This window comes from Ceratotherium simum, chromosome 34 (genome assembly GCF_057802395.1).
Source record: "Ceratotherium simum simum isolate JZ-2026a chromosome 34, ASM5780239v1, whole genome shotgun sequence".
In the NCBI taxonomy this organism is placed as follows: domain Eukaryota; kingdom Metazoa; phylum Chordata; class Mammalia; order Perissodactyla; family Rhinocerotidae; genus Ceratotherium; species Ceratotherium simum.
The window spans coordinates 24,470,437-24,497,979 of NC_141933.1; the positions used below are offsets into that span (position 1 = coordinate 24,470,437).

The 27,543-nt window shown below is 39.7% G+C and overlaps 1 long non-coding RNA gene across 1 annotated transcript in view; it reads left to right on the forward strand.

Annotated features, from left to right (window-relative positions):
- LOC147912657 (uncharacterized) overlaps positions 1-27,543 on the forward strand; it is a 133,690-nt gene that overhangs the window by 96,088 nt on the left and 10,059 nt on the right. Inside the window, exon 5 of the long non-coding RNA XR_015549750.1 lies at positions 20,666-20,883. This is a non-coding gene — a long non-coding RNA (uncharacterized LOC147912657). The remainder of the gene's footprint in view (positions 1-20,665; positions 20,884-27,543) is intronic.

Genomic DNA, 27,543 nt, shown 5'->3' on the forward strand with positions numbered 1-27,543 from the left:
TATGTTATGGAATGCAGCAGTTCAGTTACGTGGAAACAATTTGATTCTTTTGAGACTGGCTTTTAAGCTGGTAGGCAGTTCCTCCTTGGCTAATTTGGTCCCATCTTGAGGTAATACTCTTCTGAGGACTCTACTTGATACTCCATGTGTTAGGAAGTGGGAATACAAACTATTCTTGGCCTTGTCTGAGCTCCAAAAACTATTCCGTTGGATTCTTCTGATGATTCTTTCCTATGCCTTGCATAGTTTCCTCACATGCAGTAGCTGATCATTACTCAGATAAAGACTCATTCACTACTCTTTGTAGATCTATTGAGTTCTCTTTATGCAGCTCTTTTTTTCCAATTATTTGCCCTATAAATTCTCGCTACTGTATACTCCTTGAATTCTGAACTCTATCTCCTCAACTCAGGAAGTTTTCCAGGCTTCATTAATGCCATTCAGTAAACTGGCGCAATTTTGTTGCTGCTCTGGACTGAATATTTGTGTCCCCCTGAAGTTCTTATGTTGAAGCTCTATCCTCTAATCTAATGATATTTGGAGATGGGGTCTTTGGGAGATAATTCGGTTTAGATGGGGTCATGAGGGTGGGGTTCCCATGATGGGATTAGTGTGGCCTTATAAGTAGAGGAAGAGACCAGAGCTCTCTCTCTATCTGCCACATGAGGACACAGCAAGAAGGTGGTTGTCAGCAAGCCAGGAAGAGGGCCCTAACCAGAACTCGACCATGCTGGCACCCTGATCTTGGACTTCCAGCCTCCAGAACTGTAAGAAATAAATTTCTCTTGTTTAAGCCACTCAGTCTATGGTATTTTGTTATGGTAGCCCAAGCTGACTAATACGGTTGGTCTCTGATTTTACTCTTTACTCTTATAGTAAAGATTGCTATCTATCTACAAGATTTTTCTCAGACTATAATGTCCCCTTTCTCCATTGTGGTTATAGGTAGAGTAGTGCTTTTGAATTGGAAGAGGGTAAAGTTGGTGATGAGGGACTTTGGAAGTTATGTCACTCATAAAATCTTTTTGAAAGTCCTTTTCTCTCTATGTCACTCTTGGTTCAACATATTGCTTAACTCCCATGGTGTGGAGGATACCATGAAGTCAATAAATTCTCTTAACATTTTGACAAATAGGTTCATTTGTTATTTTGTTTCTCATTCAATCCTAGGGACCAGAGTTATCCGAAAATAAGTCCTGGTTGGCTGTAATCTTAATGATAAAACAATACATTCCCATGTCAAGTGATAATGACTGTTCCATTTCCTGCAATTTAAAATTATCCCTACCTCTTTTATTTTCCCTGATAGTGGAAAACCAGGTATTGTGTTTATTAAGTCTTCTTTAAGCAAAGGTTCAACAGTCAAAAATAAGGCCTTTGGTGCAATTCTTCCATGACAGATTGGAGAAGACAGAAGAAAAAAATGAAAAGGTTTTTCCTGAAATTGCATTTTCATTTTTCACCTAGAGAGAAGACATCTTTTAGACATTGCTTTAGATCTCTGTGAATGATTGTGTATTAGGTCTTCAAATGTGTTTTTCTAAATTCCCCTACAGGGGTTTGGGTGAGAGTAAGCAATCTGATAGAATTCTCATGCATTCACATCTCAGACTTTGCCTAAATTTAGAAGTAGGCTGTCTTTCTAACACCTTTCACAGCCCTTAAACAACTTATGATCCGAGAGATGATGAAAAGAAGCGACTGTGCAGACAAAGACTCTGGGCTTCAGGCATTGACTGGCTGCTTTCAGTGTCCCCTTTCAATTTTGCCATCTTTCAGGGTTCTGTTTGGTATTTGATACAGCTTTTCAGAGACTTAATAGCCTTCAGTAACCAGTGTAAGAAAAGGAGCATGGCCAGGATTTGCTCTGTGTGTGCTGGCTGGACTCAAAGACACATAAAACTTCCTGCCTTCCTTAGCTCTTTTAACTCTTTGTGGTAAAAGTACCATGATCTCCTGTTGCAAATCAAACTAACATATATAACCAGTTGCTCAGCCTGTTAAAGATAAAGGGGGATGGACTTTTTTGGTAACCCATTGTGACCATTGTCACGTTTCTCTGTGAACTTTTATATTTGGAGAAAGCTGAGAGAATCCAGTGGAAGGAAATCACAGTGTGGTAAATTCAGAAGGAGCCACCATTACGGTGCTTTAATTTTTTCCCTCTCAGAGGTCCAGAGTTCTTGATCCAGGCCTCATTTAGCCACATGAATGCTCTGCCCTTCTCTCCAGGCCTCATGGATATGATAGCCTTGCTTTGTAGCAGCTCTCCCAACATTCCCCCCACCGCATCTTAATCACTCAGAGCACCAAATAATAAATTGGGAGAGGCTAGCTAGTTTTTTCTTTTCCTTTTCTTCCTTCGGAAATGAAGCACCAGCTACATAGGACAGATTTTGGTAATAGTTTTTCATATGTCTTTATATGTCTAGATATTGAGATTTGGTGGTTTGTTCTGATGTGCCTGATTGGACAAATCCATGTAGCTACAATATGTGTTGAGTAATAGATAAGCGTACAATATATGTTGAATAATATTCCTTTGTTGGTTATAATTCCATATGGTATTCCCGTAACATCAAGCTTATATACACGGAACAGGGGTCTACAGTCTCTGATTTCTGCAGAAAACCACAAGAATATCTTAAAATAAAGGGAAGCCTGCACTGAAGTTTGGAAAGAAGTGCAAACTATCAAGACACGGAAGAAGATGCTGTGTGGAAAGAGACCAGTTTTCTTTCAGTGATTGTGCTGCTGTAATTCACATTTTATATAAGATAGGTTTGGGTTCAATGAGTACAGCAATATAAGGGTAATCAATCTCTTCAAGAATGCAAATTAATAACAATGCAGAGTATGAAGAAAACTTATTAAAACTCAAGAACATGAAAGATATTAAAATATAGCACTAAAACAGGCTAATAATCCTGTTTGAGAAAGTAATCATTGTAAAGGACAGAAATAAACAATGTGAACTTTAGTGAGAGCCTTCCAGTATCCCTGCTAAAAGAGAGTCTTACTCTCTTTTTCTTCCAGGAAGCTTTCCTTGATGAATTATTAACTATTTGGCTTCACAAATATGAAATACGCTCATGAATTTGTGTTGGGATCAAGAATATACATATATTACTGCTTAGATATATGAGAATATTTAATTTTCTTGATTTTCTAAAATGAATCAAATGTTTCTTATGAACCCTGTCTCACCGGGAAGCAGGGTGCATGTGTTTACATGTGCGTAGGGGTTTGGAGGGCTATATAATTACAGGATAAGGGGGGAAAATCTGAAATTTACCAGCTAGTGATGATATTTCAACCTCTTCCAGATTAAATAGTCTCTTTTGGATTTCTGATTATGTTGGCTAGAGTTACTCTTTCAGACTCTTTTCTCTTACCCTGCTTCTCTCTAAGTTGGAGTCTGGAAATCGAAAGGAGGTTTATGTTACTCTGTGGTATTAGAGGAAAAGGTGGTCTGCTATCTATTAATCATCCCATGGATTCTTACTGATTTTGCCTGTGTAGTGGTTCTTCTGGCCTTCCCTGACATTGTCTGGCCTTTTAAGACCTTATGGTGGTACATGCAAATGGAGACCATGGTTGTGGCCATTTGCCTCCATTTACAATGACTCTGCTCGCGACGGACTCTTTGTTCCAGCCCCAGGTCTCTGATGTTTTGCCTGCCTGTTTAGCACCTCTCTGTTCCCTTAATGGGACACACGGCCATTTCTGGACCAACCACATGTTACACACAGACTGTGAATTCCAAGAGTGGTGCCTCAAATTCACATAGCCAGCATAATATACCCAGCATATTATATCTGTCTCTGATGAACTACGTCTTGCAGCATGTTGGACATGGTTGGGGCTACTCCTAGAGACTTACAGACTTCCCCAAGCTGAACAGGTGAATGCTGCCATCATCCCTCCAGTGCTGAGGGTCTCCCACAACTACTGTGATACTTCTATCCCTCTCTCCCTATGGTTCCATTCTAATGAAGACCTGTGTATGTGACCTCTTCACTTTCCCTCTATATCTCTTCCCATATTCCACACGGTCAATGGAGATTGTTTTTCTTCTTGTTGTTTCTGTCTGGCAAGGACTTCTATATGTATTCTGCTTCTTCCTCTTTGCCTATGTCCTAAATGGCAAAGGGATTCTGGAGGAGATGCTGGCTTATCCATAAAAGAAGATGCAAAGTAATATATCTGTTATTCCTGGAATACATGGCTTAGGAGCAAGAAAAATCTGGACTGGGAGTTCTTTCTGAAACAAGGCAGAGAATAAATAAATAAATGTCCACCCAATACAGGGATCTTTCCTACAATATACCTGACAGGTGGTCATTCAGCTTTTACCTGTATCTCTCTAGTGACCAACACTTCCTTACTCCATGGCTCAGTCTATTCCAGAGTCAGACAGTTATATTTATTCTCATACAGTATGTGACTATAATAGGTTGTAAAGGACTTGAGAGCAGGGACTTGAATTAATTATTCTTTGCATCCTCTGCAAGTCCAAAATAGTGCTTTATACATGGAAGGCTCTCAATAGCTATTTGCTGAAATAATGAATGAATTCTGTTGAGGTGTATTCTGTCAGGATAATTTTTATCTCTTAGTCCTGATTCTGCTTCTCAATGCTACAGTTTGACAATCCTTCAGATACCTGTAGGCAGGCATTACGTTTTTACTTAAGCATTTTTTGGGCAGGCTGAGTACTGTTTCCTTCAGTTGCCATCAAGATGATTTCCACACTATTCTAGTCCCTTTCCTTTGAATTCGTTAAGCAGAAAAGCTGAGCACAGCTCTGTGGTCCTATCAAGTGGCATGATCTATTACCAGAAGAAAATATAGCGGGGAGGTTAAAACAGAAGAGGAAAAATTTTACATATATATTAAAGAAAAAGGCTTGGAAAAATAAGTTCATTAGTAAATAAGGACAGGCATGAGATTAATGGTGAGTCTAGAATGTATATTTGGAGATTAATAAAGCATTTGATCTAGCCTCTCATGAAATTTTACTTGCAAATTTGAATGAAATTGGCTTGGCTTAAAACAGAATCTCATTGTCTCAAAAAATCACTTAGAAGGCTGTTAACAAAGCCTAATGAGAAACAGCAGGGATTCTGGATCTGGAAACCACTGGGTAGGGTCTGAGAGAGGATAAAGTACTATGCACAATTCTGTGAACGTTTGGAAAGATGAAGTAAATGCATGGGATAACTGCTCTTAAAAGGTTCAGAGCTGCAAGCATGAGCAAAGATGGAAATGAAACAGGAAGGCTGCTAATAAGACATAATAAGAGGAGATGGCCATAAATTCAAATGCACAAAATGACAGTTCACACTGCCTCAAGATTTTCCCAAATGCCAGAGTTCAGCACTTCCCACTCTGGTTTGCATGTATTTTAATGGAATATCTGTTCAATGAGGAGTGTAAGTGTGAGTGTTAGAGTCTGATTCAGACAGATCAGAACCTACAAAATGGTTAAAGCCAGACACATTCGTTTCAGCTCACTTACAGTATCTGATCTGGTGCCTCTGGTAATCTCAGGACTTCTTCTAAAAAATTAAAATCAGTAATAATAATTTAAAAAATACTAGAATTTTCTTCAGTAGACTTTGATGTGTTTTTTAGGGTCTCACAAAATCTTTGCAGCCTTGATTTACTTTGGTGATGTGCACTTAGAGCTCTGAATACTTCTCTCAGCTCTTATTTATAGTGCTTCCCAGTCTCAGCGTCAAATGACCGTTGACTTCTTTATACCTGTTTGTCCCTGGATGCACTATTGTACTTGAAACTTTTGCATTTCTTTCGCAAAGGGGCTGGCTTCCATTAACTTGTTTTGGAGAACTGTTTCTTTGCAACAATAGTTATATGATTTTAAAGCTGGCTAAAATGTTGGAAAAAGTTTTAGACATTTAGCTGGTTGGAAGATTTGTGATGCTCTTTGTCTGAGATGACCAAATAATTTATTGTTCAAATTAGGACATGTTTGAGAGTGAAAGGGGGTGCTATCAGTGGAACACTGAGATATTTGGATAATAGGCGTAAACTGACATTGTCCTGGAAAAACTAAGATGTGTAGTCAATCACCTTTGACTAATTGAATGGATCCCTCTAGATTCTTTGGGGGTTGTACTGGCAGCTATAAGGCCCTTATGTTCTGAGAGAAATTAAGAAATTTTTCTCAGTCATTTGTCTCTGCCTTTCAACCAAAATATATACACTAAACTATCTTCTATGTTCTGGAAAATTCTTTCCTAGTTTTGAACTCTCAAATATTCTTTGCTTGCAACAGAGCTTAAATTGAATTTTAACCTGTGTATCATGGCACACTGGAGTTCCAGCAAACTTCCACAGGTGGGTTGCCCACTTGAAGAAATATAGTGTTACAATGATACCTGGGAGATGGATTACTGAGATGAAGGTGTGTAGAGTAGGGTACATTTTGGCAAGTAAGAGATAAGAAACATAGCTTAATGTCAGGGCAAAGCTGAACCACCTGTGTACTGACACACGAGAAGATCTTGCCTTAGGAGTGTATGTACGTGAACTTGATTAGTGTAAAAAACTGTTTAATTCAAATCATAATGCAAAGACTAAGGATAACCAACTAAACAGAGTAGTGACAATGCATTTTTATTTCATTTTTGACTATATATACTTTAAAAACTGGCATTTATATTTTAATCCCTCTGAGTGTGCACCAAAAATCCTAGCATTTTTGGTCATGAAAGTCTTGAAGACAATAAGGCTGAGAACCAGTCAACCAAGTGAGAGATCGAAAGCCAAAGAGTGTTTGGAGATAGAGTTTACCATGATTTTTGGGCAAAGTTAAGAGTATATGATTTGTGTCTTTTGCTTCTAAGAGAAACAAGCAGGATCTTGAGGGAGACACAAGTCTACCAGAGGCCTTCAAGTTCCATTGGGGACACAGTGATATTTACTAATGTGTGAGGTGTATTGAGCATTAATTAAAGGGCCTGCTGTATGTACTTAGGCTAATGCAGATATCCTCATGCTGCAGAAGAGAGCATATGCTGTGCAGGGACCGTGGGGAGAGAGCCTGGGCCCATAGTCTCTGAAGATAAAAAAGGACAGTCAATCTGCTCAGACAGCTGCTTCCATCATAGTCGGTGTAGACAAGACTTGTGCTGTTATTTGGATTTTGAGAAGCCCAGGAATTGATGAGAGAATAATTGAATCTCAAGTTTGGAAGTCCCCCACCTCCATGTGATGCTTGAAATCATTCCAGAACATTGATTCTGTGTGCCCTCTCTTCTTTATAGCTAAGCTTGTTGAAAGAGTCTACTTCCATTGTCTTCATTTTCTCTTCTACCTTTAAATCTGGTTTATTTCTCCGCTGATTCTTTGAAAGGTCTTCTAGTGGACTTGTTCAACTCCTTGTTTATATCTGAATCGTTTCCTAGACAGTAAGCTCCATGCAAGTGGAGGCTGGGTTGTCTTGTTCATCACCATATCCCCACCTAGCATAATGCCTGGCTTATTGTAAGCACAATATAAATATTAGTTGAATAAGTGAATGAATGAATGGTCTAATGGTCATAGCCAATGAATACTGAGTAGTCCTTAATCCTTTTCATTGGAACATCTTTCTGTCTCTTTCATTTTTCTTCTCATCTGACTCTTAAATGTTGGCATTTATAGTATTTGATTCTCTGTTTGTCTAACTCTATGTACTTTTCTTGGGTGACCTATCCTTGGATAGATATTGGTAGATGGCTCCAAAACGCTATGTTCAGCTAAGAGCTAAGACCTGTCTCTCCTGTGTGTTGGATCAATCTATCCAACTATCTGCTAAACATTTCCACCTGAATAAGTGGTCCTCCTGCTTGTATTCGGAAATATCCCATGGCAGAGAACTCCTCTAGATTCTTCAGCCTTCTACATATTTCAGTGAACTAAATACTACATCTTCCTGTACCATCTATTCTTCACCTTGGTTTTCCTTAGGACTGTTCTGGATAAGTCTAATCCATAGTCACTTTTTGCTAGCATAGTTTTCACGTGTTCTAGTTATTAAGTAAACTTTTAAGATTCATATTTATGAAAAATGCAGAACAGAAAGTTGGAGCATCTTAGAAAACATGGATGCTGCAAGCCTAGCACTTTGGCTAAATAATACCTCTAGCTCCTACTATGTGTCAAGCAGTGTGCTAAGCACTTGTACACAAATAATCTTTAACCCTCATAAAAGCTCTGTGAAATAAATATTATTATCTATATTATACAAATGAAGAAACTAAAGCTCAGAAAAATTAAATATCTTGTTCTAGGTCATACAGCTAGAATGTGCCAGTGCTATACCAGGTCGAACCGGCTCAAGCCAAAGCTTGTAATCCACCACCTACACATTTACTGGGCCTCTCTGTGTTTAACGACGTCAGTGATTTTGGCATGTTTGTTAGCAATATTTTTTCGTTGGTGAAGCTTCTCTGTTCCTCTCTGACTCTACCATTCCCTCTTGTACATTATCTCTGAATCTCTCTTGCTTTTTCTGGCTCTTCCTCTTGAGATCCTGGAATGACTAATAGAAAAACCCTGATTCAGAGCCAGAAAGCTTTTCCATTTCAAGGGCTCTTGGTTCATCACCAAGGTGGTAAATAGGAAGCCTTGTGCAAGAATAGGAGCTCCTGGGGGTGGGAAGTGAATGAGTGTGTTCTGATATAATCAGGTTGTGCTTTTCTCTCACGCTGGACTGGTAGGAAATGAAGAGGACAAGGAGATAGGGGGCTGAGAGATGACCTCCAGTGATGTGCCTTTCCATGTTCTTGAATTCATGGAAAGGCACATCACTGTCCCAGTTTTTTGTTCATGGGCTGGGCTACTCGCATCTCGGAAGACAACAACTTCACAGTGAAAAGAGGGAGTCAGAAGAGAGAACTTCAGCACTTTTGAGGTTTGAGGTGAAAGGTCATGGGAAGTGATTCGGATGCTTCTAAATTACTGTTCCTTTGGAGTTTCCTCTTAAAATTGAGTCAGGCCATTTGGGAAGCAGGGAGTTAGAAAAATACCACTGCTAACAGTTGCTAATTATTATTATTGTTATTGTTGTTGTTATTAAGTGCTTCCTTTGTGACAGGCACTGTGCTAAGACCGTCATATCCATTCCTCACTGATCCTCACAACTCCTACGCAGAGTATACAATGTCCCCAGTTTTAAAGTTGAAGAAACTGAGGCTTAGAGAGGTTAAATGCCTTGTGCAAAGAACAGCAAGAAAGTGGCGGAGCTGTGCAGAATTTCCACTTGTGGGGGATCAGAATTTTGCCACCCCAAATTTATCTTTTTGGTTTGATTATTTTTAAGAACAAGACTCAGAAAGAAACTTTGACCTTCCCCCTAACTGCCTAAAAGATCTTAAGATAGAAGGCCTGGTCCAGGAAGGCGCTATCGCCATAGATAACTCTAGTATAATGTGAACTAGTTGTGATAGACAGGGAGGAACCTAGCAAGGGCCATTGGATCAAAGTCCTCTCCATCTCTCATTGTCTTTACAAGGCATGGTCAACATCTGTTTACCAAACATTTGCTTTTCCATCTCCATGTAAATTGCCTTCTCCCCTTTGAAGTCACAAACCATTAACCGCAACATCCTCCTTTGTCTTTAACTAAAGATGGTATTTAAGGTGGTGTCTTCAGCCTTTTGGGTGAGTTACTCAGTTTTCCTGGGTTTCTCCCTTGTAGATATGTTATTAAACTTTGTTTAATTTTCTCCTGTTATTCTGTCTCATGTCAATTTAATTCTTAGACCAGCCAGAAAAACCTAGAGGGTAGAGGAATAGCTCTTCCTCCCCTACACACTACATTGTGTTTTCCTGGTATTTCTGTGGAATATTCACCGATTTGGTCACTTATATGCTTCATGAAACCTGAAAGGATCATTTTGATGTCCTCTTGCCTCTTCTGGGTTTCTTGCTGGAAAGCTGGTACTCTGGGCAGCACCGAAGGCCACCAGGCATGTGCCTGCATTCACACACACACACATTACCTAGCGCTCCCCAGCTGATTAATAGTGAGGATACATTATCAGAGCTAATAGGACTCAAATGAAGAAAACTGGTCAAGGGAAACCCTGTAAATTAGTTTGTGTGCTTCCTCTGTCTCTTCTAATGCTCCATGCTGGGGATTTTCATCCTTGTCCAGCCAGGCTACTAGGAAGAGGATTAGCGTAAATAACTCCCATGGCAGTGATAAGAGTGCAGCCAGCTGTTTCCATGGCCCATTTATTAGCATGACAGGAATTCAAAGCTAGGACACATCTTTTCTTTTCTCTGAAAACACCGCTTTGCTTCTGAAAGATGACCAAAAACATACCCCCCTCCCGTCTCGCTCTCTTCATTTTGTTCTTTTTCTACTGTTTCCTTCCGTCACAGGGAGTTTGCCACCCTCTTGCTGGTCTCACTGTGACAGGCTTTTTGCCTTGCAATGAAGGAAGTGTGAAGTACAAGGGACAAAGCTTCCTGGAATACTCTAATATGTCTCTTTCAGCAGTAGCAGCAGCATGAGGTAGTGGGAACCACACGGCCTGGGTTCTCAACCTGGCTTCTCCACTTGCTACCTGTGTGATCTTGGCTCTGTTACTTAACTTCTCTGTGCCCACTTCCCTCCCACTGCCTGGAAAATGGTGATAATAAAAAAAACACAACACCTCATAGGTAAATATGAAGGGTTGAGGGCAATGCCTGGCACAGAGTTAAGTGGTTTTATTAGTGGAGAGAGGACACAGCACATAGGAAGGAACCCTTGGGTAGCTGTTCATCTACTCTGTGTTTCTGTTTCCCATCCGATGCTGCAGCGGCTCCACTGTGGCTGTGGGATCTGATTTTGTGTTAGAGCTGCCCCAGCTGCAGGGTCACTGAGTGACCCCAGACACTGTCTTCCCTTCAGGCTGTTGGTATGTGGGACAGGCACCACAGAAGAGCCCAGGATTGTTTGTGTCTCACACAGATATAGTCCAGGTGGAGAAGCCCTCCAGGTAACAGCTAAAAGGACACTAGAGCTCAAGGGCAGCTTTACAAAAGCTGTATTTCCTCTGTTTCTAGGGTTTCTAAAGTTATATATTTGTATGTATATATACATATGGTAGTTGACCAGAGGTCAAGGGTCTTGGATACCTGAATCCTGTCCTGCCTTAGTCATGCCCTGGAGAGCTCTCCAACAAAGGGCATAGCTGAGTAAATGCACAATCTTGATGACAGTCTTTGAAGCTTTTGCTTCATCCTCCATGTGGTCTCCTGATGTTGGATTATGAGGAGGTTTACTTCGTCTCAGCTGGAGGCAGGCTTTTCTTGGGCCCTCACTCACTTACTCCTTCAGTGTCAGTGATGAGGGGAGCCAATCCTGGGGAAAGTTCCTTAAAGGAAGATCATATCAATGAAGGAAGAATTTTGTCTCTCTACCTAGAGAAGTACTGGGATGGGCCATTCACTCAGGGTCTTCTTAAGGGTGATAGTGAGCTAGGGAAGAGTAGAGGGCAGTCTTTGTGCCCAACTAACTTCTTAAGTGTTGTGAATGAAAGTAAGACAATTACACACACACACGCACACACACGCGTGCGCGCAAAACAAATAGAATCTTAAGAGATCCTGGCCACAGGTCGGGAGTCTATTGAATGTCCTTAGCTTTGAGAGGTCAAAGGATCATCAATCCTTTGTGGGGATAAGTAAGTGGGGGAAGGTCTAGGGCAGAGAGCAGGAGTGAGCAGGACTTTGTGGGAAGAGAAACAAATTACCTGCAGAGTAAGAAAGGGGTGTAGTGGGTAGACTCGGGGGTAGAGCAGTATGTCTCAAACTAAGGGACGAAGATGCAGTCTCAGAGGCTCATGGGTTCTTTTTGAGAATTGTTTAATTTAATTCTCTTATTTGGTAATCCAAAGAGAGCATATAAGCATATTCTAGGTATATATGTTATGTGCTGTCAAGTCAGCTCCGACTCATGGCGACCCTATGAATGAGTGATGTGCACAGTGTCCTGTCCTCAATAATCCTACTCAGTTTCTGTAGACTCATGCCTGTGGATTCCTTTATGGAGTCAATCCATCTTATATTTGGCCTTCCTCTTTTCCTGCCACCTGCTACTTTTTCCAGCCTTATTATCTTTTCTGAAAAATTCTGCTTTCTCATGATGTGTCCAAAGTAGGGCAGCCTTAGTTTTATCATTTTTGCCTCCAGTGATAGTTCAGGCTTAGTTTGCTCTAGGACCCACTTGTTCATCTTTCTGATGGTCTGGGGTATCCATAGAGCTCTCCTCCAACACTATATTTCAAATGAATCCATTTTTTTTCCTGTCGACCCTCTTCACCGTCCAGCTCTCAGACCTGTACAGAGTAATTGGGAATACAAGGGTGTGGATAATCTGGCCTTGGTCTCTAATGACACTTCTTTACACTCAATGATCTTTCCTAATCCTTCAGTGCTGCCCTTCTGAATCTCAACCTGCTCTTTATTTCTGGGCTACAGTCTCCATGTAAATTAGTGGCTGAACCAAAGTAAACAAAATCTTTAATAATTTCAGTGTCTTCGTTATCTGTGTTAAATGTGTAGCTCTTCTGTAGTCGTGATTTTTGCATATTCTAGCACCTTGCATGATTAAGCATATTCTAGACCATCTGTATAACCCTTTCAAGATCCTCATTTGCATTTATGCTGCATCAAGTAGTGCTGTAAAAAATTGTCAAGTTATAATGATAAAGAACAGAAGTGGGTACCATACATGTGATGCATTTGCTCCAAGGGAAGGCCAAAAGATGTGATGGCAGTCTGGGCAGGGGTTTGAATAAGGTGGGAAGAATGAACAATTCCATGATATATTATGTTAAAACAAACAAACAAACAAACAAACAAACAAAGCTGCCGGACTGAAAAGAACCAACTCTGGAGCAGTTCAAGCTGCTAATGTGAGCACTGGTGTCATTTATTAAAAAACACGTTATCCATCACATTAAATTGATATTGATAATTTGAATTGTTTGGATTTGTAGTTTAAATTTAATGTGTAAATTTGTTTTGAGTCTAAAGATTTATGAGAGATATAAGCATGAAGATATTTTACCTAGTTTTATGTTTGTACATGTTCAAATAGCATTGTTTTATTTAGCTAACATTAGATAGTTCTTATACTAAAATTGTTTTCTGTATTTTAACTCATTTAAACCTTGTAAATTACCCCATGATGTTGGTATTATTATGATCCTCAGATGAAACAATGGAGACAGAGAAGGGCCCAAGGATGCACAGCTAGTAAGCATCGGAGCTGGGATTTGGACCCAGGCTTTCAGAGTCTAGAGCCTATGCCTTTAATCAAATTTTATATGGCCCTTGAATTGTCTAAGTTTAATTTTTTTCTTTTAAATGTGGTCTGTTCATCACTCAAGTTTCAGAAAGACTAGGAAGGTGTCACTAAGAGCATCCAAAGCATATATTATTGTCCCTTCAATTTCCCATCATGTGCATCTTCTTCTCTTATTTTCTATTCACTTTTCTTGAACTATGTATTTTCCTCTGACTGTGTTTTCCTCCTTTTCTATCACATTAGGCCTCGTGCCTTGAAAGTCCTGCTAGTGATTTCAGGGCTGGAGAGAATTCTGAACTACTGTCTCTTCAACACCCCTTCTACTTGCCCTCATTGTGTAGAACCTACATAAATTGGCATGGGGAGGGAGAGGAAATGGTTCCACTCTTCTGTTCCAGAAGTGGGACCTGATTGTTTTAATCCAATCAGAATAATCCTATACCTCCTTCTGTAGTGGCTGGTTTAGCTAACTCAGTCTATGAAGCTGGCACATGGCATTCCTCTGCCCGAAGGGGTTGGTTCAGAAATGGGCCTATAGCACAGAACGGGCTAATAGATGTGTGGACAGGTTTGAAGGACCTACCAGAAGCCAGAGTTCTCTCCTTCTGGATATTGTAGCTTTTCCACCATGAGGGAAGCCTGCCTTGGAATGAAGCTGTCACTGCAAAAGGCAGAGAAAAAAGACAGAAAAACAGGGCCACTGATGCTGTTGATGACTACTGAGTCAGCAATTCCAAAGGCCACACTTTCTTTGAACTCTATGCTACATAAGCCAACAAAGTTTCTGTTAGTTTAAACTAATTGAATAAAAATACAGAGCTCTGAGACATGTTTCATAGTTGGACAAACTTGTAGTGAATTCTGCTTGTTTTATCCAGTTCTATTTCCAGATGATTTTCACTTACCTGTATTTGAGAGTGGATTGTGGTTTGACTGTAGTGTTCTTTCTTCATCATCTATGACTTAAACCCGTATTTAAATAATTTATTTATAGTATATATTAGTTTTCTGTTGCTATATAACAAATTACTACAAACTTAGTGGCTTAAAATAACACACACTTATTATTTTACAGTAGGTCAGAAGTCCTTATGGATTTCAGTGGGCTAAAATCAAGGTATTGGCAGGGCTGTGTTCATTTGTGTTGGCTGTAGGGGAGAATCTATTTTCTTGCCTTTTCCAGCTTCCGTAGCCTACCCACAATCCTTGGTTTGTGGCCCCCTTCTCCTCCATCTTCCAACTCAGCAATGGAGTCCCCATATCTCATCTATTTGACCCTTCTTTAATTGTCCGTCCTTTCTCTGACTGCAGCCAAGAGGGTTTCTACACTTCTAAGGACTCATATGATCAGAGCGGGCCAACCTGGATAATCCAGAATAATGTCCCTGTTTCAAAGTCCTTTTGCCATGTAAGGTAACATATTCACAGATTCTGAGAATTAGGGCTTGGATCTCTTGGGGGGCCATTATTCTGCACAACACTGTGTTGTGTGCAAACCCCCAAAAAGTTTGGCAGTATAGCAGCAGATCAACACATATGGATAATTCTATACATAAAAAAAAAATTGACCTGTTCTAATAAATTGTTGCTACTAGCTAACATTAACTGAACAGTTACTATATGCCAGCCACTCTTCTAAATGTTTTATATTTATTAACACCATTTAGTCCTTATAACACCTCCATGATCTAGATGTGCTATTATTATTCTAATAACTGGAAACTAAGATCCAGAGAGATGAGATAACTTGCTGACTCGTTAGTGGTGGATCTAGGATTTCAACACAAGCAGTTTGGTTCCATGTTCTTAATCACTACGTCATAATCTGTCTCAAAAAATCTGGTCAATGCAAGTTATATTAAAATGGTAGCTTATCGGTATGAACCATTTCCTACCAGTTAGAGCTCCTATCATGTAGCTGGAGTGAGACATTAAGGCAATGTCTTCCTTAAAACCAATAACAATGAGCACTTCTCTCATGAGGTGTGTCTAAAGAGTCATATTGTTTGGGAAGAGATAACCCCTGTCCTCCACAGCTAGAAGAGTAGGCTCATGATTGATTCCACAGTGCTGGCTATCAGCAAGCCTATTCTTTAGCATTGTCAGATTTTCCCCAGAAAAACCTTCCTAATTTCTAATGGAACTCAGGTGTTTGGAGGATCTATTTGGCAATAAACCTTGGGCCAAAATTTTCAAAGCCGGATCTATGCATCTCTAAACAACTGCTTACTTTGGTCAATGGATTGATTGGCAAGTCAATTCAAGATAAAATTCAGGATAGCCTGCTATGGACTGAATTTTGTCCCCCTCCAATTCTAATGTTACAGCCCTAACCCCCAATGTGACTATATTTGGAGACAGGGCTTTTAGGAGGTAATTAAGGTTAAATGAGGTAATAAGGTTGGGGTCCTAATCTGACAGGATACATGGCCTTATAAGAAGAGGAAGAGAGAGAGATCTCTCTCTCCATATGCACACACTGGGAAAGGCCATGCGAGGACAGGGAGACAGCAGCCATCCACAAGCCAGAAAGTGAGCCCTCAGCAGAAATGGAATTGGCTGGTACCTTGATCTTAGACTTTCCAGCCTCTAGAACTGTGAGAAATAAGTGTCTATTGTTTAAGCCCCCCAGTCTCTGGTATTTTGTTATGGCAGCTCAAGCTGGCTAAGACATAGCCAATCATTTGTTACTACACAGATATTCTATAGAGGCTGTGGAGAGAAATGGAAGACGGGGAAATTTTTATATAAACATTTTCACTATTTTCATATTCTGATTGTATAGAAAGACTTGGTTTGAAATCTGAGACCTCTAGACTAACTTCTAAGAGTGAATAAATTGTTTCAAGCTAATAGTTAAATAGCTTGCTTCGTCTGCTCCAGCCATATTGTTTCCCTTGCTGTTTGTAGAACCCACTAGGAATGCTCTTGCCACAGGTCTTTGCTCCAGCTTTTCCCTTTGCCTAAAATGCCTTTATCCCAGGGATTCTCATGACTCACTCTCTTATCTCCTTCAGGTCTTTACAAGGATGTCACCTTCTCAGTGAGATTTTCCTCATCCACTCTATTAAACATTACAACACTCCACCTCAACTACTCTCCACTTCCCTTCCCTGACTTATTCATTTTTAATAGCTCTTATCTCTAATACTGTATGCTTTTCTTTTCTATGTTGCTTATTATCTGTTTTCCCTCAATAGAATGCACACTTCACTTGAGTGGAGATTTTTGTCTGTTTTGTCCACTGTTATAGTTTTAGCACGTAGAACACAAACTGGCACATGGTGGTATGTTCATTTCTTGGATGTGTTGAGTTCTAGGCTCATTTTTTTTTTCACACGGATTGTCTCATTGAACTCTCATAATAACTCTTTGGAGTAGATTTATTTTTATTACTATCCTAATTTTTCCAGTTAGGAAACTGAGGCTTAGAGAAATTCAGTAACCTATCTAAAATAACTGTCAGAGAAACACAAATCAAAACTACAATGAAACATCACCTCATGCCCATCAGAATGGCTATAATTAACAAGACAGGAAACAAAAAGTGTTGGAGAGGATGTGGAGAGAAGGGAACTCTTATATCTTGCTGGTGGGAGTGCAAACTGGTGCAGCCACTATGGAAAACAGTGTGATATTCCTCAGAAAATTAAGAATAGAACTACCATATTTTCCAGCTATTCCACTGCTGGGTATTTATCCAAAGAACATGAAAACACAGATGTGTAAAGATACATGCACCCCTATGTTCTTTGCAGCATTACTCATAATAGGCAAGGCTTGGAAGCAACCTAGGTGCCCATCAAGGGGCGAATGGATAAAGAAGATGTGGTATATATACACAATGGAATACTACTCAGCCATAAGAAACAATGAAATCCAGCCATTTGTGACAACATGGATGGACCTTGAGGGTATTACGCAAAGTGAAATAAGTCAGAGGGAGAAGGTCAAATACCGTATGATCTCACTCATAAGTAGAAGATAAAAACAACAACAAGCAATCACATAGAGACAGAGATTGGATTGGTGGCTACCACAGGGGAAGCGGGGAGGGAGGAGGGTGAAAGTGGTGATTAGGCACATGTGTGTGGTGATGGATTGTAATTAGTCTTTGGGTGGTGAACATGATGTAGTCTATACAGAAATCAAAATAAAATGATGTACACCTGAAATTGATATAATGTTATAAACCAGTGTTGCCTCAATAAAGAAAAAATAAAAATAAAAACATAATGTTTACAAATAATTTAACTGACATGGGACATGCTTATTATGTATGTTAAATGAAAAATACAGGATAAAAATATATACTATGAATATAATATGAGTACATAATATATAAAACACACAAAAACATGTGTAATGGTCATTTATGCTGTATGGATGATTCTTTTTTTATATTTCTGTTTCTTACTTCTGTATTTTCAATTTTCTAAAGCTAGTATGTGCTATATTTAAAACGAGAACAACAAAAAAACCTCATTAAAAAAAATCCTACTACTTGCAAAAGGCAGAGCCAGCTTTCAAACCAGGCAGTCTATTTCCAGAGCCCACGCTTTTATCTACTCAATATTCTCCTCCCAAGCTTTACTAGGTTTTGTTATTTGCTGATAAATAACTAGCTTATTTTTTTATTGGGGTTTCATTGGCTGTATAAATGAAACTCAATATAGAGTCTTATCCAAATAGGGGTTTCTTTTCTTCATTTGCCAAGAAAGTCTGGAAGGAGGTCTTTCACAAAGAGTATGGCTGTTCAAGATGTTACCAAACCAAAGAGGGTTTGCTTCCTGGTGAGTGAAAAGCAGGTTCTCCACCAGAAGTAGTTGTCACACAAAGTAGAGTTTATTTGCAGGAAATAGGAGACCATGTGGAATCATTTCCAAAGTTGTGGCTGCCTGAACAAAGAGAAGCATTTCCTTTTATTTCGGGTGGGGAATGAATATTTAAAAGGAAAGTTTTGTCATCACGTGTACAGGTGGGTATTAGCTTGCACAGGTTCAGTCTGAAAACATGCTCTCACATACGTCGCATGTTATGCTAATAAGGCCTAGGATCCTCCTAGGGCAGAGATTTTAGTATTAGGATGAAGTAAAGGGCATCTTTTGGTCGTCTCCCGACTGTCTGCACAAGCGCTGCCCTTGCAGTGGGGCTTGATCTGGTTCAGGCCAGTTGATCCTGGTAACTCTTCCCAACATAGCTCTGAAAAACAAATTTGAAGAGGTGTTAAGCACCTTTAAACTTCCTTTGAGCTACTTAGGGCATACACCAGGGACAAAGGGAGGCATCAAGAATCCAGATTCCTTCTGATTTACTGCTCTTTCATCCTTACCATATTGATTGCTCCACCTGTGAGCATGTAGTCCGCATATTAGACAGGAAGAAGGAGAAAAAGCAAACGGCAAGGGGCACTGAGAGCCATCTTTCCTTTTTAACATTTTTTAAATAAGGCAATAGCTTCCTCATAAGCCCCAGAGTAGACATCCATATGAATTTCACTGTCTAGAAATGACTATGTATCCATAATTGGGCTACCTGAAAGAGAATGGAGGGTAATGTTTGTAAGGTAGAAAGGGAGAATAGACATTGAGTGTTTACAATAGTGTCCACCATGCTTTCGTTATTCTCTTTAAGGCCTTTGTATCAGGATGCTTTGTCCTACAATCATCAGAAAGTACAACTCAAATTGGCATGAACATTAGGAAATATATTAATCTCATAGCAGGATGTCCAGAGGTGGGACAGATTTCAGAGTTAGTTGACTCAGTGGTTCAAGGATGTCCTCAAGGAACTCGGCCTTTTTCATATCTCCTTTGCCATCCTTAGCAATGTCTTCATTCTCATGCTGGAAGCAATGTGGCTGCAGCAGTTCCAGATATTAGATCCACACATGGCAACATCTGGAGGAAGAAGAGGGACCGAATCTTCCTTTCTTTTTTTCTAGAATGAGATTACCTCTTCTGGAAACCATTTAATGAACTTCTCATGTCTTGGCCATATTTGTGTCACATGCCCATTCCTACACCTGGTACAGTTAAGCAGGTTTGGCTTAGACTGAAGAGCATCATCCACCACTCACAGCTAAGGATGGAGTCAGCCACTTTTGAAGCTCATGGGCACAAGGAGCTGGGCAGAGCTAGAATACAATTTCTTCTTCTGTTAGAAGGAAACAGGAGGATAGAAATTGGACAAACCACCAATAGTATCTGCTAAAATTTGGTTGATTATTTTTCAGCTGATTTTTGAGTTATGACTTCCTTGAAGATGAATTTATGACAGGTAAATTTCTAAAAATACTAGAAATGTTAGGTCAGTAAGAATCTGAGACTCGAATGAATTTTAATTTATATCTTTGATCATGTTTCTGCAGTAATTCTGTACTTGCCTGGCATATTAGCCCTGGGGTGATGACTATGGATGGGTGGAAGAAATTTGGGAACCCTTCCAAAACGGTGCAAGCCATTTTCTCCATCTTCCTCTCCTTATAATTCCAGATTGCTTCTGTTTTAGTTCTGTAATGCTCTCTTTCTGTGAGTGATGTCATAAAAGCCATTCATCATTGCAGACATCAGATTCTTCAAGACAACTCCATATAACGCGAAATATTTTGCAGGGAAATTGATTTCCCAATTTAAACTTCGTGGTTGACTGGTTGTGCTGTTTATAAACAAATAGCATGAATGATTTAGTTGAAGATTTACTGTGAGTTACAGACATCATTCTTTTTTGTTTTTTTAAAGTTGTCTAAATATGCCGTTATCAAGGAAACAGGATCTTCAAAATCACAGAGGCACTATTGGAGTTTTGCACACATTTTGTGCAGGATTTTGCTACATTTGGTAGAAGTTTATATCAGGCCTCAGCCAATTTAAAATGAAATGAAACTAACATTAACGAGTGCGTTCTCTGAGCAGGGTATTGTCCTAGACTCTTTGGCGTACATTATCTATAAGGCATAACACCTCATTTTATGTAGATGAAGAAACAGGTTCAGAGAGTTTTAAATAATTTGACCTAAGATAAAGGTAACAAAACTGAGATTCGATAGCCCTTGCCTTTTCCATTTTAATTGCCATGCTGCAGACTGAGCAAGTCTCTCCCCTGTGTGGGCTCATTTTTGTTGCTGCTGCTTTCCTAGTTTTCTCTTTATAGTCAGTTTCTTTGTAAATATCCTAATGATTCTGCTGACTAAATGCAATTGATGGTCCTTCTGCTCTGCTGGCCATTTCAAAGCAATCATCAAATACTCATGACATGCCTACTATGTGCAAGCTCTGGATCATAACAGCTAACACGTTTGTGGTGGGCAGTCATGCTGCTCAGCAAACATTTCCATCTCTTCTCTTTCAGGACTCGAGGAATACTTCCTGGCTCCCCATGTGGTTGAGTGAGGCCATCTCATTACTCCTGGTCATTGAGTTGTGGAGCTCAAGTGTCACGTGTCACTACCAGGCCAGGTATTTAATTGCTGGTGTGAGCCCTCCGGACAGTTTTTTCCATTTGGCATGATGGCTGGCAACATTTGAGTTGGCATTTGCTCCATCAGCCTGAGGCCCTGAGAGACCACGGTGAGCAAAGCTCCCTTGCCCATGTGATAAAGAAATAAGTCACTGCAGTTGTGGACGTTGATTATTATGGTAGCTGAATGTAGCAGGCTTTGACTGACGTTGATATTGAGTGTTTATTATAGACCAGGCCCAGTCAGTAAATGCCTTATGTGCATTATCTTCACAACAGCCACCTGAAATGGTGTAATTATCCCCATTTTACACACTAGGAAACTGGGACTTAGGGGGTTTTAGTAACTTGCACAAGGTCATCCAGATAATCCAAACCTGATTCTGAGTTCAATTCCTGAACTTGGACTTACTATGCTATGCTGGGCTCAGATGGTCTTTCTTAATAGTTTATCCCATTTTAATTCACCAAAAGTATTTGGCTTTTTTCCCTCTTCTAACCTTCATCTGAATCCGTACTAGTGGACGCTTCTGGGTAGGACTTGCATTAACACTGGGAAACAGAAACATAGCATTTGTTGTAGGATTACTGCTGTTTGCTAATTTAGGTAGAAGTTTATACCAGGCCTAGGTCAGTTCAAAATGAAATGAAACTAGCATCAACTGGCATGTTCTGTGAGCTGGGTATTATCTTAGACTCTTTGACAAGTTATCTTATAAGTCATAACATCTTATTTTATATAGATGAAGAAACTGAGGTTCAGAGAGGTACAAGTAATTTGATCTTGGATAAAGGTAACATACTTGAGATTCAAACATAGTGCTGCTGTGAAAATCTATGCTATTTTCATAACACTATGCAGCAGGTTTCAAATGCACAGAGAAAACTGGTCATTTCCATCTCATTGTGGAGTGGAGGATTCTAGCTTGTCTTTTGCTGAACATCAGGCCTACAAGATTCTCTGTGTACCAAAGTGTTCCGTGGCCAAGTTAATTTGGGAACTAAAGCGTACTGAGTCACCACCTTTGGTGATTTATGATACACATTAACGTAGTATGATCTCGGAGAAGTTCTTCAGTTAAGAAATCTACTGAACTTTGTATAACCCCAAATTTCCCAAACTTTAATTGACTACTGAATATTCCCACCAAATCTGCTTTTAATTAAAACCTTAAAAAGTGAGCTCCTTTTTTTCTGAATACTCTTTGAGAGATTCTATGGTAGAAGTTAAATGTAGAATTTGATAGTATGTTGTTTTCCCACGTTATATCCTGGGAAAACAAACAAATACCTCTTATTTCCTCCTTGCTGATTTAACACAGAGTATTCGGACTTAACTCAGGTAGTTCCTGGTCCAGATCAATTTCATCAGGCTAGTCAGAAAGATAGCACCGTGTTGCTTCAATGGCTGTTGCTTTCTTACTAACACAGGAGACATATGTTTTTTTTGCTTTTCAGTTAACAAGGCTATGTTAACAATTTTTCTGTCCTATGGTTCCTGGTTCATGTATGGATTACGTGACCAATCTAGACCAATGAGAATCCTCCCTGGGGCTTTTCCACCAGTGCTATTGGAGAAGATGTTCTCTTTTCCTCTCATATTGCTAAGACCTAGAGTGTAAGTCTTGCACTGCCAGTGATTGTAATGTTTACATACATGGTTAGAGCCTAAGAATTGGTCCCTGATGACAATGCTCGAGTCCATGGATCCTACTGTGCCTGAAGCCACAAATTTAGCAAATCCTTTCTTTGTTCCTTCCTTCCTTCCATCCTCCCTTCTTCCTTTCTTTCCTTCCCTCCCTTCCTCTCGCCCTCCCTTTCTTCTTTCCTTCTTTTTTCTCTCCGTTTCTCTTTCTATTACTGTCTCTCTCTCTCTTTCTTCCTTGCTAGTAGTTTGAGTAAGATTGCTGCTGCTACTATGAACCGACTGCGTGCTGATTAATATATTTACCTTCAATAAACTCAGGTAAACCAGTGGGTTTTTTTTTCAAAGCTATAGATATTACTGAACTGCTAAATAATAGACGATGTACAAGTAAGTGCAATAAAGACTGGGAAACCTCTCCCAGTGGTAACAGAACTGGGGAGTTTCAGAATTTATCATCATTTTTCACTGCTATAGTCTTAGCAGCTAACACAGTTCCTGGTTACGATGAAAGGTGTTCCAGGAATATTTGTTGACTGATTGAGTGAACACAAATAGCTTTATCTTTCAGGAAAGAACAACCCCTTCTCTTTCTTTAAGTACTGATTGCTAACAATGTACCAGAGACTTGGAATTACGAAAGAACTCTGTTTTCTAATGGGAAAGACATTTAGAAACAAATATAAAAAAATATTAAAAAATAAATCTCCAGGAGAAACATGTTGTCTGGGAGGATAAAGAAATTCTGACTTTTGGCAGGTGTGAGAGCTCAGAATACATACACCTGAGTTAAAAAACTGCAAACCTACAGGCTAGATTTAGCTTGACAATATGGTTGAAAATCTGGAAAATTTTACATAAAATTACATATTTACATTGCTTCTTTAAACACTAGAAAATCTGGCAACGTGGGTTTCTGTGTCCCTGTGGGAACAATAGGCAAGAACTGAGTAACAGCTCGCCCCTTTATGTGGTGTGAAACACACACACACCAATTTGGCACAGCTTTTACCTTACTGTCTTGCAGCCAGTCCACATCACTCATTTGTGTCACCTGCCTGTCTCATAGAGACACTTGTGTTTGTGACTCTGGTGTCCACTGTCATCTTAGTGGCTGGCAAGGAACAGCACAAGAGTTCAGGGATCTCATGATCCATCTGCTGATCAAAATACCTTTTGAAGGGTATTAAATATAGAAACAGAAAATGGAGAAATGAGTGCTCTAGGACTATGACTGCTAACCCGACAATCTGTTCAGAGGAGGCATAATAGCCCTGCATTTTCTTTCATCAGCTTCATTTGAGGCCACGGAAATGTGATTGTTAAATGCTATGCAAACCCTGTGCTTTGGTAAGGTAGGGAATCTGTGGGTGGAAACTTGAGATGAATATCTGTTCTAATCATACAGGCTGCCCAGGCCTATTGAACGTGCTTCCTTCAGGGCAGACTTCATTAAATAGACTGAGACCCAATGCTGTGTAATGGAAGAGCCCTGAGAAGAAGTCAGGGAGCCCAGGTTTGAATCCCGGTTCTACTATTAAATAGTTGGGTGATATTAAGCATGCTACTCTGCATTCCTTGGTGTGATTACTCCTTTATGTAATGAGTATATTGGATTAGATAATATGTAAATTTCTGCCAGCTCCAAGAATATAGATATCCTTCAACATCTTGCTGTGTAGGGAGGGAATATGGTGTAGCATTCTAACTCAGCCTCTGGAATCAGGGGTTTAAATCCCAGTTCTACAATGTAGTCCCCTTTGGCATATTCCCAAACTCTCTGTCTATTGTCCTAGCTTTCTCAGAAACGGGTATTATTGTAACGCCCATGCCAAAGGTGGATGGGAATATTCAGTGTAAGGTGCTCAGCATGGTTCCTGGCATACTGTAAACATTCAATAAGTGATAACTTTAAAGTTACAAATGCTTGCTTTCTGAAAACAATTGTGTGCCCCCTCCCCTTATTTTTAACTGTTCTCTGCTTCTATAATTTTCATGAACATGCTGTACTCCCTAGCAAACTGGTATTGTGGAGTCTGGCATAGGAAACAAATACCCTTCCTTTTAAGTACATTGATTTATTACAAGTGAGCATTTAGAATTTAGTAGAGTTAATGGTCAGTCTTAGCAGCAGTAATTCAAACAACGAGAACCTTGAATGTAGGATTGCCCAGCTCTGTATCTCCAGCGTCTAGCACTGTGCTTGGTGTGTACTGAGTGATTAATAGATGATACTTGACTCAGGCCTTTAGGATGTACTGACCGGTTAATTTTAGCAATAACTAATATTTGTTAAATACTTAACTGTGTTCAACAATCTGTGCTAAATGTTTATATGTACTATCTCATTTAATTCTGATAAGAAGTACTACTGTTTCTCTCATTTTACATGTGAGCAAATTAAGGCTTAGAGAGGATAAGTAATTTGCCCAATATCATGCAGCTGGTAAAGTGCCAGAGAGAGAATTCAACACCAGGATTGTCTTTCTTTAGAAATGATGTTCTTTACCCCTGTACCATGCCAGTTGGACACACTATTCTACTTTCGTCTCATGGATAGATGAGATGATGAGGGCCAGCAATTGAGCCTAGCCCCAATTGCCGGACTAGTAGATGTTACAGCTGTTGAGTTTTCAGTCCCTTGAAATTCAGTATCATTCTTGTAATTGTCAACACCAGCACTTATTTAGAATTCTCATTCAGGCAGTCCATCAGATGTTCTATAACTCTTGTGAATTTGAGCAGAACAAACTATCATCGTTGCGTTGATGTTCCTGGTAGTAAGGCTGTAGATGGTGACAGCAAAAGTAGTATGCTTTACTTTGAGAGTAGGCTGTCAGGCATACATTTGAAAGTAAATGAATCTCCTCAAAACTCCAATGTCAGCTGTGCTGTGTGAGTGAGAAATCTCTCCCTGCCCTCCTTCCCCTCTTTTTTTCTGTTCTTACTTTATTCAGCAGTCTTTGGCTCCTAAGACAGATGGTGACTCATCTAGAGATGATCAAACATGTGATGTTTGGAAAATTGAGAGGAAGCAAAGAGTCTTCTCATACCATGATCTAACCTTTTCTTTATATCTGGCTAGGACATGACACAATTTTCACCCCATTTGCATTAGCCAATGCCACAAAGGTTCTTGATATGTCTGGCCTGATTATGGCCACCCATTAGCCTCAGAGATCACTACCCTTTCTCTCTCTTCAACTATATTTAATGAACAAGTATATCTTGTTTGTGTGACATTTAATTTTATACAATGTTAATTTAAGAAATGGATTAGTACAGTGGATATATTAATGGCTCTGTCTCTTCAATCTATTACTGAGCTGTCAGTTTATCCCTGAGAAAATATTACTGGGCGAGGACCATTGCTCAATAAGAGTAATTTTGCATTGCTGATGGCTGTGCCCTTGTTTTGTCAAGGCTACATTACAGACATTCTTTATTTTCTAGAAGTCCAGATTGTATTGTTTTGGGGATGCAGCTGATTCAGCCTAGATCACCCCCTACCCTTCCTACGTGGGTCTCTTTGTCATGATCATTTTCATTGTTTGGCTATCCTTTGGATGGAAGGCGTTTGTTCTGTTTTCTGTCTCAGACCTCAGTTTCAGTGAATTGAGTAGTGACATGTCTCAGTTCACCGTGCATGATCCTTATTGCTCTTTGCAAGACTCCTGCTATTTTATTTTTTCTTTCTTCATTTTTATCCCTATTTTATACCTACTCCCATTTCCATCCCCTCACTATAGCAACCATTCTAATTCTTTAATTCCTTCTGCTTTGTTGTGCATTGTCAATGCAAATAATCCATAATCAACCTATAAACAAAAATTGGGGTGAGTTTATTATGAGCCAAATATGAGGACTATATAACCTGGGGCCTTCCTTCCTCAAGGAAGGAAGGGCACCAAAGAAGTGGGGTGTACAGAGTGGTTACATACCATCAAAGTGCATGTATCACATATGATTGCAATGTCCCTTTCACAATAGTCCTGAGATTGCCCTGTCAGATTACCCTGTCAGCACAGTGATTGATGGACACAGCAGGTAGCAGGTCTGCTGTCTCCAGTTGGGTGGTCACAGGATGAGTGCAGCAATCAAATCCTAGCCTAGGGAGAAATGCTTATCCTCAAGGAAATGCCAATATGGAGGAAGTTGCATCCTTATCTTAAGGGCATTTGTTCTTGTCTTTGGGACATGCTAACTGCTTAAAGCAAATATACAATGTACGTTCAAAGGCCACAGGCCCTTTTGGAAAAAAAAGCTCAGGCCGAATTAGTTTTACACCAAACGGCTTCCTCATATGCTCCAGTATATCCTATTGCTTGCCATTTATTTATCAGCATATGTCTTCCAAAATGTGCATTGCTGTGTTACATGCATGCATATTTAAATTATGTAAATGGTATGATGTCAAATATTTCACCATCTTACTTTTTCTTAAATCAATATTGTGCTTTTAAGATCTACCCATGTTGCCATGTGGTCATCTACTCTACTGCCTCTAACTGCTCTCTTTCTTCCTCCTAAGGACTTGAAAGGGACCATCAGTGTCTGGCACTCTGACCACTCAGATCATTCAGCTTGTTCATACTAGCTTGATGTCAGAGTCAAGCCATGATGCGATGACCCAAGAGGAGCTCCTATTCAGTTTACATAGGGCCCTGATCTCATGATTGGAAGCATGGACATTTGAAAAATTGTTTGTCATTTCCTGAAGGCACAATGGTTTTTCTTGGGGGGAGGTAACCGCAAAACCCTATGCTGTCATGGAGGCAATGGAAAAAATCTTACTCTGAGGGCAAACCTCAGTTTCTTCATTAGTAATACGAAGATGATAATAGTACTTACATCATGAAGTTGCTGAGGTTAATATGAGATAATTTATGCAATCTGTTTAGTACCGTGCCTAACACATTGATAAATGGCTTGCAATTAATATTCTAAATCCAATGTTCCATTCCCATTACAAGAAGATTTGTTCTTTTATTAGTGTGGACATTGTATGGATTATCTGAAAAATGTGAGAGAAACGATGGTTGGGGACTGATGCTTCATGATATTTAATTGCGAGCAGACACACTCATGCTTCATATGCAACAAACTGTGAACTCTGAGAGCATGA